We start from the raw sequence: 9,237 nt of genomic DNA, 5'->3' as shown, positions 1-9,237 counted from the left end.
TGTAATGACCCTCACCAAGAGTAGAAATCTCAAAATAAAAGATCGAGGAAGCGAACCGGAAAAGACCTAAGAAAGAAGAGGAAGGAAAATAAAGAAGAATGACCCAAGGAAGTCCGAGGAAATATTTGTGAGTCGGAGGATGACCAAGCCAAGACAGGAGTACCGGATGCACGGTCGAGACCCTAAAATTTGTCCAGAGTGTCGAGAAAATTGGTCGAAGAAATTCGTCGAGAATGTCGAGAAAACTCGTCGAGGGAATCTGTCGAGAAGACCCGAGAGAAATGTCGAGGACTCGAGGAAGTTGCCGAGTACTCGAGAGAAATGTCGAGGACTCGAGGAAGTTGCCGAGTACTCGAGAAAATGGTCGAGAGCTCGAGGAAGTTTCCGAGTACTCGAGAAAATGGTCGAGAGCTCGAGGAAGTTGCCGAGTACTCAAGAAAATGGTCGAGAGCCCGAGGAAATTGCCGAGTACTCGAGAGAATGGTCGAGAGCCCGAGGAAGTTGCCGAGTACTCGAGAAAACAGTCGAAGTTGCCTGAGACGTATCGCCGAGGCGTACTGTCCGTATTGCCCGAGAGATTGCCGAGTGTTGCCGAACAGAGCGTCCAAACGATCGAGAAAATGGTCTGAATGGGACGAGGACTGCCAGAAGGAACGTCGAAGTTGCCAGACGAAGGATTGAGTATTTTGAGAAAATTATTATTTTCTCAAAATCTCGACCAACAAGAATCAAGCAAAGTGGGAGGATTAATTTAATTAAGGGAGGAATTAAAAATTCAAGGGGATTAAGAGAGTTAGTGGAGGATTAACTTAATCAAGGAGATTAAGGAGGATGGCAGAATTCTATTGGCCAAAGTTAAACACAATTAAGTGTTAATTGGCATGCACTAATAGAGAATTTTACATGCACTAATACAAAGATTAATGACGAGCAGCTATTGGGGGTGAGATAGACGCTCAACATGCAAGGAGGGAGAGAGCCATTTGTCAAGAAGCACTAAAGGAAAGAAGAAATCTTAGAGCCTATAAATAGAGGGTACTCGGCCTCATTTTTGTGTTTAGCTCAAAAACACTTAAAACACTTAAGCTTTTTCGAGAGATTGTCGAGGAAGATCGAGAGAAGGATCAAGAACGATCGAGAGGGAGATCAAGAGGAGAAATCATCGACGTTTGCATCTAGAAAAGACCAAGAAAAGTCGACGGCTGTGTCAAAGAGAGATCGAGGAGATAAGCGGTTGCGGTCGAAGAGGCGAGAAGCTGATCAACGCAAAGACTGTCTGATCGAGTGGTGTGGTGAAATCCGGTAGCTATCGACGCGAGAAAGAGGTGAGTCTGTGGTAAGCAAGTAGAGCTGCTGCATGATATTGCGGTTAAGTTTGTTGCTTGCATGTTCGAACCTGGAGGAAATTGAAAGTAATAAGTCTCGCTTAAAATGGGGTTTATGCATGACTTAACGAGTAAAGCTTTGTGCATTCTAAGGCATAATATCGGTTAAAAAGGGGTTGCATGCATAATTTGGACTTGAGAGTCCTAAACGGTTAAAACGGTTGGCTTACATGCATGATTTCGACTTAAGAGATTTAAGTGATTAAAGCGAATGGACCTACATGCGTAAATTGGACTTAAGGATTTAAAAAGGGGAAACCAAATTGAGTGCATGCATAAATAGACTTGTTGCATTTGTTTTTGCTTAAGTCGCTCAATTTGGTTGCATGCACGTAAAATAATCTTAAGTTGCTTGAAATATATTTCTTGCTTCTTGTTGATTAATTCGTGTGGTATTCTTGCTATGGTGCTCGATTCAGCAAGGCTTGAATTATTGTTGTGCGATGTATTTTAACTTGGTCTCTTGAACTTCGTTTCTTGAGTCATAGCAAGAATAGTGAGTCGATTTTCTGTTCCAAAAGCGGTTGTCACGTGTGAGTTCCCGACGACCACTCACGCGGGGACACTGTTACAGCTAGATAGCTACTAGCGTGATCGCTACATGACGATAGCTAAGTTGTGGGCTCATTGCTGGTGACCTTTGTGGTCTCGGCATGAGGGATGGTATGGAACGGAACAGATTGTCGAGGACCCTTAGGTGAAAAGAGTCTAGGGTATTTCAAGCGATCCTTGTTATATTCTAGAGGTCTTTGTTCGGTTGATGGGTGAAGGAGTCTAGGGCAATTCAAGTGTCCCTTGTATGTATGCGAGATTGTCCTGGTGAGTCGCATATGAGTCAAGAGTCTAAAGTGTTCTTTAGTCGTCTTGTAATATGAATAGCGAGTCTAGATCATCGAGTCAAGTCGAATGGATTTGACCTTTCTCGCTGGTGCGTGGTGTAAATTGCTTCCGCTAATGTTTTCGTTGCGTAGCTTTGATAACTTGTCAAGTTTGTTTACTTGCTTGTTTTCTTGTTGACGGGGTAGTCGGGTTGAGGGAGAGTAGAATCCCGTTTAGAATAATGGGGTACCCAGGCTCACTAAGTAATCTTATATTACTCATGTTTTATTTGTTGTGGTCTTGCAGGGAGGCCTAAGTGAGTCTAGAGCCGGAGCAAACGTTAGGGTACCGGATAGGGTTTTCTTGTGTTTTTTGTAAAACCCTATATTTTCTTAAACGAATAAGTGTAAAGTTTTCCGACTATCTTTATATATTGCTTTAATAACTTATTTACAAAGTAATATTTTGTTAAAGTTATATATTCGGTTTTCAGGAAAACATGGCAAGTTGCAAATGATACTCGGCCTTGTCCGGGCTAACACAACGCACCAGGCCGCGAGGGTTGCAAAGCCTAAGTAACCTCGGTTGCGGGTGGGATTGTCCCTTGACCGGATCACCTCGGTGCAATTCTGCAGGTGGCGTCCCGTGGCTGTCCGACGGCCTTTGTGGTCCTAGGACGGTTCGGGGGCGTTACAACGGTGGTATCAGAGCGGTGTTATCGAACCCACAAGCACTTGTGCATTTCAAAGTTTTATCGAGTAATGTGTCGCAAGAACATGAAATTTTATCTGGTCGTTTGCTTGACTAGTCTAAGTGGAACCTTAGAATGATTAAGCATCTAACCTTGTTTCTTGTGGGTTTTAGATGTATTCAGGTGATTCAGGTTGCGGGGATGGTTCAGGGTATTTGTCGACAGAATCAGAAAACAGTCAAGAGCCGAGTGATTCGAATGACTGGGATGAGGACGGGGTGTTTGACGCTGATCATACCAACTGGTCTATCGAGACCGATCCGTCCGAGTGTTTAGAGGAGACGGAGGAAGTGGAAACTGATCGAGATGACCAGACTATTGTGTTGGAGATTGGAGAACCAAGTCGTCTACAGGTTCGAATGGATGCACAAGGAAAGTTTGAAACTCTACCTGTTGGAGACCATGGAGACGCGGAGGTGGAGCTAGCCGATAGGCTACAGAAATTACTGTTAAATCTGGTGGAGGATCAGTCCGACGATGTTATTCCCGAGGATTACTTGAGGGAATACCCTGAGGCAGTCGAAAAGATTATAAGTTTCTTGACCGACGTGTATGTGCCGGAGGAAGGAGGCAATGCTAGTGGTACGGGAGTTGTGCCCGAGGTCGGAGGCACTAGTGGAGAGCGACCTGCGGAGGAGCGACCAGAGACGATTGTACAGATTCTCCTGATATTAGACGAGATGCGTTTGCCGGAGCAAGTAAATGAGGGTGACGGAGAAGTTATTGTACCGGAAGTCGAGGAAGAAGAGAATCCGATCGATGGAGACTCTAAGATTGGGGAAACAATGACCAGGGAAGTGGAGGTGATCGACCTTGTGTCAAGTGACGATGAAGGGATTCCGACTTTTATAGTGGAACCAAGGAATGACAGAGACCGAGAAGCTGATGCGAGTGGGGAGCTGAGGGAGGATGCGAGAACAAGAGCTAGTTCGAGCCAAGTTGCACGAAACCAAGGGGAGCCAGATCTCCTAATGCCAGACCAATTTGTACCAGATCAAGCGGAGCCGAATCAAATTGTGCTAAGGCGCAATAGTCCCATTAGAGCTGTACCATTGAGGATGGTGTTGCCGGAGCAAGAGGAGGAACCAATAGACCCGAATTTGGAAAGGCTCACTAAGATGTATGAGTTAAGAAGGCAGAACCGAGAGCATATAAGGTTCGAGATTGGAGAAAGTAGTTCGAGTTTGAAGAGATCGAGAGAGTACTACCAAGAGTTACAGGCGAAAGGGGAGTTAGAAATGTGTTCCGTGACCTTTCAACCGAGAGGCAGGCTGAGGGTGAGAGCCACTGCTCGTAAGCGAGTGGTCTATCCGGACCAGGTTCACATGAGAAACACGCCCTATTGCGAGCTCTGTGAAGGCATCGGGCATTGGACAAGAAACTGTTGGAGGCCAGCGTTGAGACGCATGTGTGACCCGACGAACGAGGATTGTGAATGGTGCGGAATGCGAGGGCACTTTGCCTATCGCTGCCCAAACCCAGACCGCATGAGATACTTGAGGCGGTGTGAGGCGTGTGGAGAACCGGGGCATCCGAACAATCATTGCTGGAGGACAAGACCTCAGCATTTTCCGGACCCTGGGTGGGTTGTGTGTACCGTGTGTGGTGGAAGAGTACACTATATCCATAGTTGTCCATATCGAATGGTGCGAGAGAGAATGAACCCGACCAATCAATGTGAGGAGACGGGAGTGAACCCGATAGGTCGAATCGAGAGAGTTGTAGTGAGCCCGACAAACAAAGCTGGAACCTCGATGTCTGCTGCCTCTACCTCAACCGAGTCTCCCGCCAAACCGCCACCTGATGAGCCAGCTGGGGAGTGCGTGTGCACTTGCGAAGCGTGCACTAGGCTCAGGAACCAGTAGGACTTTGGGTGTAAGGGAAGTTCTTTTGGGGTTATGTGTAAGGGTTGGATATTTGTTTTGTTGTTGCTTCTAGACCTAACCTTGTTGTGTTTGTCTAGGATCCGAACCCTTAAGGTGAGCGGCTAGGTGGTGTAGAACCTTCGTAGCTTGTGTATAAGTACCTTGTGTTCTCTAGCCGTAGTGTGGTTTGTGTTGGGTTATTTAAAACTGCTTGCTAATCCTTTCTTGTTTTATTACTTGGTTTGATTGTTGCTTGAGTTTTATAGGTTTGCATAGTTAATTATATTGCATAATTACCTTGCAATATTTTAACGCGGTCGATGAGGATTCACATAAGTCACCACAAAGCGCGATCAGACAGAAGAAAAGAAACTCAAGAGAGTTCAAGAAAATTCGACCAAGATAAGATAGTAAGTTTGGGATAATGATTTAAAAGATGGAGAAGAGAAAAGAAGAGGAATGATGAGGAAGGTTGAGGCGAACGAAATGAAATCGAAGAAAGAAAGAGTAGTGCAAATCAATTGACAATGGCAGATTAAAAAGGGTCAAACTAAATATGACCAAGAAAGTGCGAGAAAATAGTGCGTGGTCCGAGGGGTAGGACAAAGAGGATGCAAGAAGATAATGCGTGAACGAAGAGAATGGTCTATGAATAGACAAAGAGGGTGCAAGAAAATAATAGGCGGCAAAAGAAGTAGCATTTCTATGCTAAGAGGCAAGATATGGGCAAGATTAACAAACCAAAATTTCAAAAGTATGGGAGTTGAAGAAGAAGTTCGTAGTGAAGTTCAAAGTAATCTGAGGAAAAGATTATATGGAGCTAAAGGCATCAGAGAAGTTAAAATCTAAAGGAGCGTGAAGCTAAAGAAATCGGAAGAGTTAAAAATCAAAAGGAGCGCGAAGCTAAAGGTATTGGAGAAATTAAAATCCTAAGGAGTGTGGAGCTAAAAGAATTGGAGAGGATAGAAAGGAAATCGTTGTTAAAGAAACTGGAGGAGCCAGAGGAGCAAAGCCTAGTGATTAAAGAGTTAAGGAGAATACGCGGTTGTACGATGAAGTCATCAAGACATTGGAGGGGATCAAGCTATAATTGGAGGAAAAGGAAAAAGAGTCAGGAACAAGCTGAAGAAAGAGAAGCATTGAATTAAAAAGTTAAAGTAGTGAACAAGCCATGGTGCAACGAGGCAAAAGCCTTAGTATTCGAAGAACATAAAGATGAAGAGGAGCCAAATGTATGCTGGAGATGAAGAAGCTTTCCAAGAAGCATCAGAAATCGGTGTCCGAGTGTTCAAGTGAAACGGTGGTATAAATTTAGAGAGAGATGATGAAGAGAAAACAGCCAAGGGAAGGAGGATTTCGGTAAAGATATTAACATGGTAGTAATCACAAGGCAATGATACCTGTGCCAAGGAGTATCAACGTCACCAGGAGAAGAAGGAGGAGTGAGAATTCGGGGACGAATTCTTATAAGGGGGGGGGGGAGAATGTAATGACCCTCACCAAGAGTAGAAATCTCAAAATAAAAGATCGAGGAAGCGAACCGGAAAAGACCTAAGAAAGAAGAGGAAGGAAAATAAAGAAGAATGCCCCAAGGAAGTCCGAGGAAATATTTGTGAGTCGGAGGATGACCAAGCCAAGACAGGAGTACCGGATGCACGGTCGAGACCCTAAAATTCGTCCAGAGTGTCGAGAAAATTGGGCGAAGAAATTTGTCGAGAAGGTCGAGAAAAGTCGTCGAGGGAATCTATCAAGAAGACCTGAGAGAAATGTCGAGGACTCGAGGAAGTTGCCGAGTACTCGAGAGAAATGTCGAGGACTTGAGGAAGTTGCTGAGTACTCGAGAAAATGGTCGAGAGCTCGAGGAAGTTGCCGAGTACTCGAGAAAATGGTCGAGAGCCCGAGGAAATTGCCGAGTACTCGAGAGAATGGTCGAGAGCCCGAGGAAGTTGCCGAGTACCCGAGAAAATAGTCAAAGTTGCCCGAGACGTATCGCCGAGGCGTACTGTCTGTATTGCTTGAGAGATTGCCGAGTGTTGCCGAACAGAGCGTCCGAACAATCGAGAAAATAGTCTGAATGGGACGAGGATTGCCAGAAGGAACGTCGAAGTTGCCAGACGAAGGATTGAGTATTTTGGGAAAATTATTATTTTCTCAAAATCTCGACCAACAAGAATCAAGCAAAGTGGGAGGATTAATTTAATTAAGGAGGAGTTAGTGGAGGAATTAAAAATTCAAGGGGATTAAGAGAGTAAGTGGAGGATTAACTTAATCAAGGAGATTAAAGAGGATGGCAGAATTCTATTGGCCAAAGTTAAACACAATTAAGTGTTAATTGGCATGCACAAATAAAGAGTTTTACATGCACTAATACAAAGATTAATGGCGAGCAGCTATTGGGGGTGAGATACACGCTCAACATGCAAGGAGGGAGAGAGCCATTTGTCAAGAAGCACTAAAGGAAAGAATAAATCTTGGAGCCTATAAATAGAGGATACTCGACCTCATTTTTGTGTTTAGCTCAAAAACACTTAAAACACTTAAGCTTTTTCGAGAAAAAGTCGAGAAAAAGGAGAAGAGAGAAATTGTCGAGAGATTGTCGAGGAAGATCGAGAGAAGGATCAAGAACGATCGAGAGGGAGATCAAGAGGAGAAATCATCGACGTTTGCATCTAGAAAATACCAAGAAAAGTCGACGGCTGTGTCAAAGAGAGATCAAGGAGATAAGCGGTTGCGGTCGAAGAGGCGGAAAGCTGATAGACGCAAAGACTGTCTGATCGAGTGGTGCGGTGAAATCCGGTAGCTATCGACGCGAGAAAGAGGTGAGTCTGTGGTAAGCATGTAGAGCCGCTGCATGATATTGCTGTTAAGTTTGTTGCAGTCATGTTTGAACCTGGAGGAAATTGAAAGTAATAAGTCTCGCTTAAAATGGGGTTTATGCATGACTTAACGAGTAAAGCTTTGTGCATTCTAAGGCATAATATCGGTTAAAAAGGTGTTGCATGCATAATTTGGACTTTAGAGTCCTAAACGGTTAAAGCGGTTGGCTTACATGCATGATTTGGACTTAAGAGATTTAAGTGGTTAAAGCGAATGGACCTACATGCGTAAATTGGACTTAAGGATTTAAAAAGGGGAAACCAAATTGGTTGCATGCATAAATAGACTTGTTGCATTTGTTTTTGCTTAAGTCGCTCAATTTGGTTGCATACACGTAAAATAATCTTAAGTTGCTTGAAATATATTTCTTGCTTCTTGTTGATTAATTCGTGTGGTATTCTTGCTTGATTCTTGCTATGGTGCTCGATTCAGCAAGGCTTGAATTATTGTTGTGCGATGTATTTTAACTTGGTCTCTTGAACTTCATTTCTTGAGTCTTAGCAAGAATAGTGAGTCGATTTTCTGTTCCAAAAGCGGTTGTCACGTGTGAGTTCCCGACGACCACTCACGTGGGGACACTGTCACGGCTATCTAGCTACTAGCGTGACCGCTACATGACGATGTAGCTAAGTTGTGGGCTCATTGCTGGTGACCTTTGTGGTCTTGGCATGAGGGATGGTATGGAACGGAACAGATTGTCGAGGGCCCTTAGGTGAAAAGAGTCTAGGGTATTTTAAGCGATCCTTGTTATATTCTAGAGGTCTTTGTTCGGTTGATGGGTGAAGGAGTCTAGGGCAATTCAAGTGTCCCTTGTATGTATGCGAGATTGTCCTGGTGAGTCGCGTATGAGTCAAGAGTCTAAAATGTTCTTTAGTCGTCTTGTAATATGAATAGCAAGTCTAGATCATCGAGTCAAGTCGAATGGATCTGACCTTTCTCGCTGGTGTGTGGTGTGAATAGCTTCCGCTAATGTTTTTGTTGCGTAGCTTTGATAAATTGTCAAGTTCGTTAACTTGCTTGTTTTCTTGTTGACGGGGTAGTCGGGTTGAGGGAGAGTAGAATCCCGTTTAGAATAATGGGGTACCCAGGCTCACTGAGTAATCTTAGATTACTCATGTTTTATTTGTTGTGGTCTTGCAGGGAGGCCTAAGTGAGTCTAGAGCCGTAGCAAACGTTAGGGTACCGGATAGGGTTTTCTTGTGTTTCTTGTAAAACCCTATATTTTCTTAAACGAATAAGTGTAAAGTTTTCCAACTATCTTTATATATTGCTTTAATAACTTATTTACAAAGTAATATTTTGTTAAAGTAATATATTCGGTTTTCAGGAAAACATGGCAAGTTACAAATGATACTCGGCCTTGTCCGGGCTAACACAACGCACCAGGCCGCGAGGGTTGCAAAGCCTCAGTAACCTCGGTTGCGGGTGGGATTGTGCCAGGGAGGACCGGTCGGGAAGTCTGCAGCTTCCGTCCCTTGACCGGATCACCTCGGTGCAATTCTGCAAGTGGCGTCCCGTGGCTGTCCGACTGCCTTCGTGG

This window comes from Camelina sativa, chromosome 17 (assembly GCF_000633955.1).
Source record: "Camelina sativa cultivar DH55 chromosome 17, Cs, whole genome shotgun sequence".
NCBI lineage: Eukaryota > Viridiplantae > Streptophyta > Magnoliopsida > Brassicales > Brassicaceae > Camelina > Camelina sativa.
The sequence above is the reverse complement of the archived record's forward strand: the minus strand, read 5'-3'. Positions refer to the sequence as shown.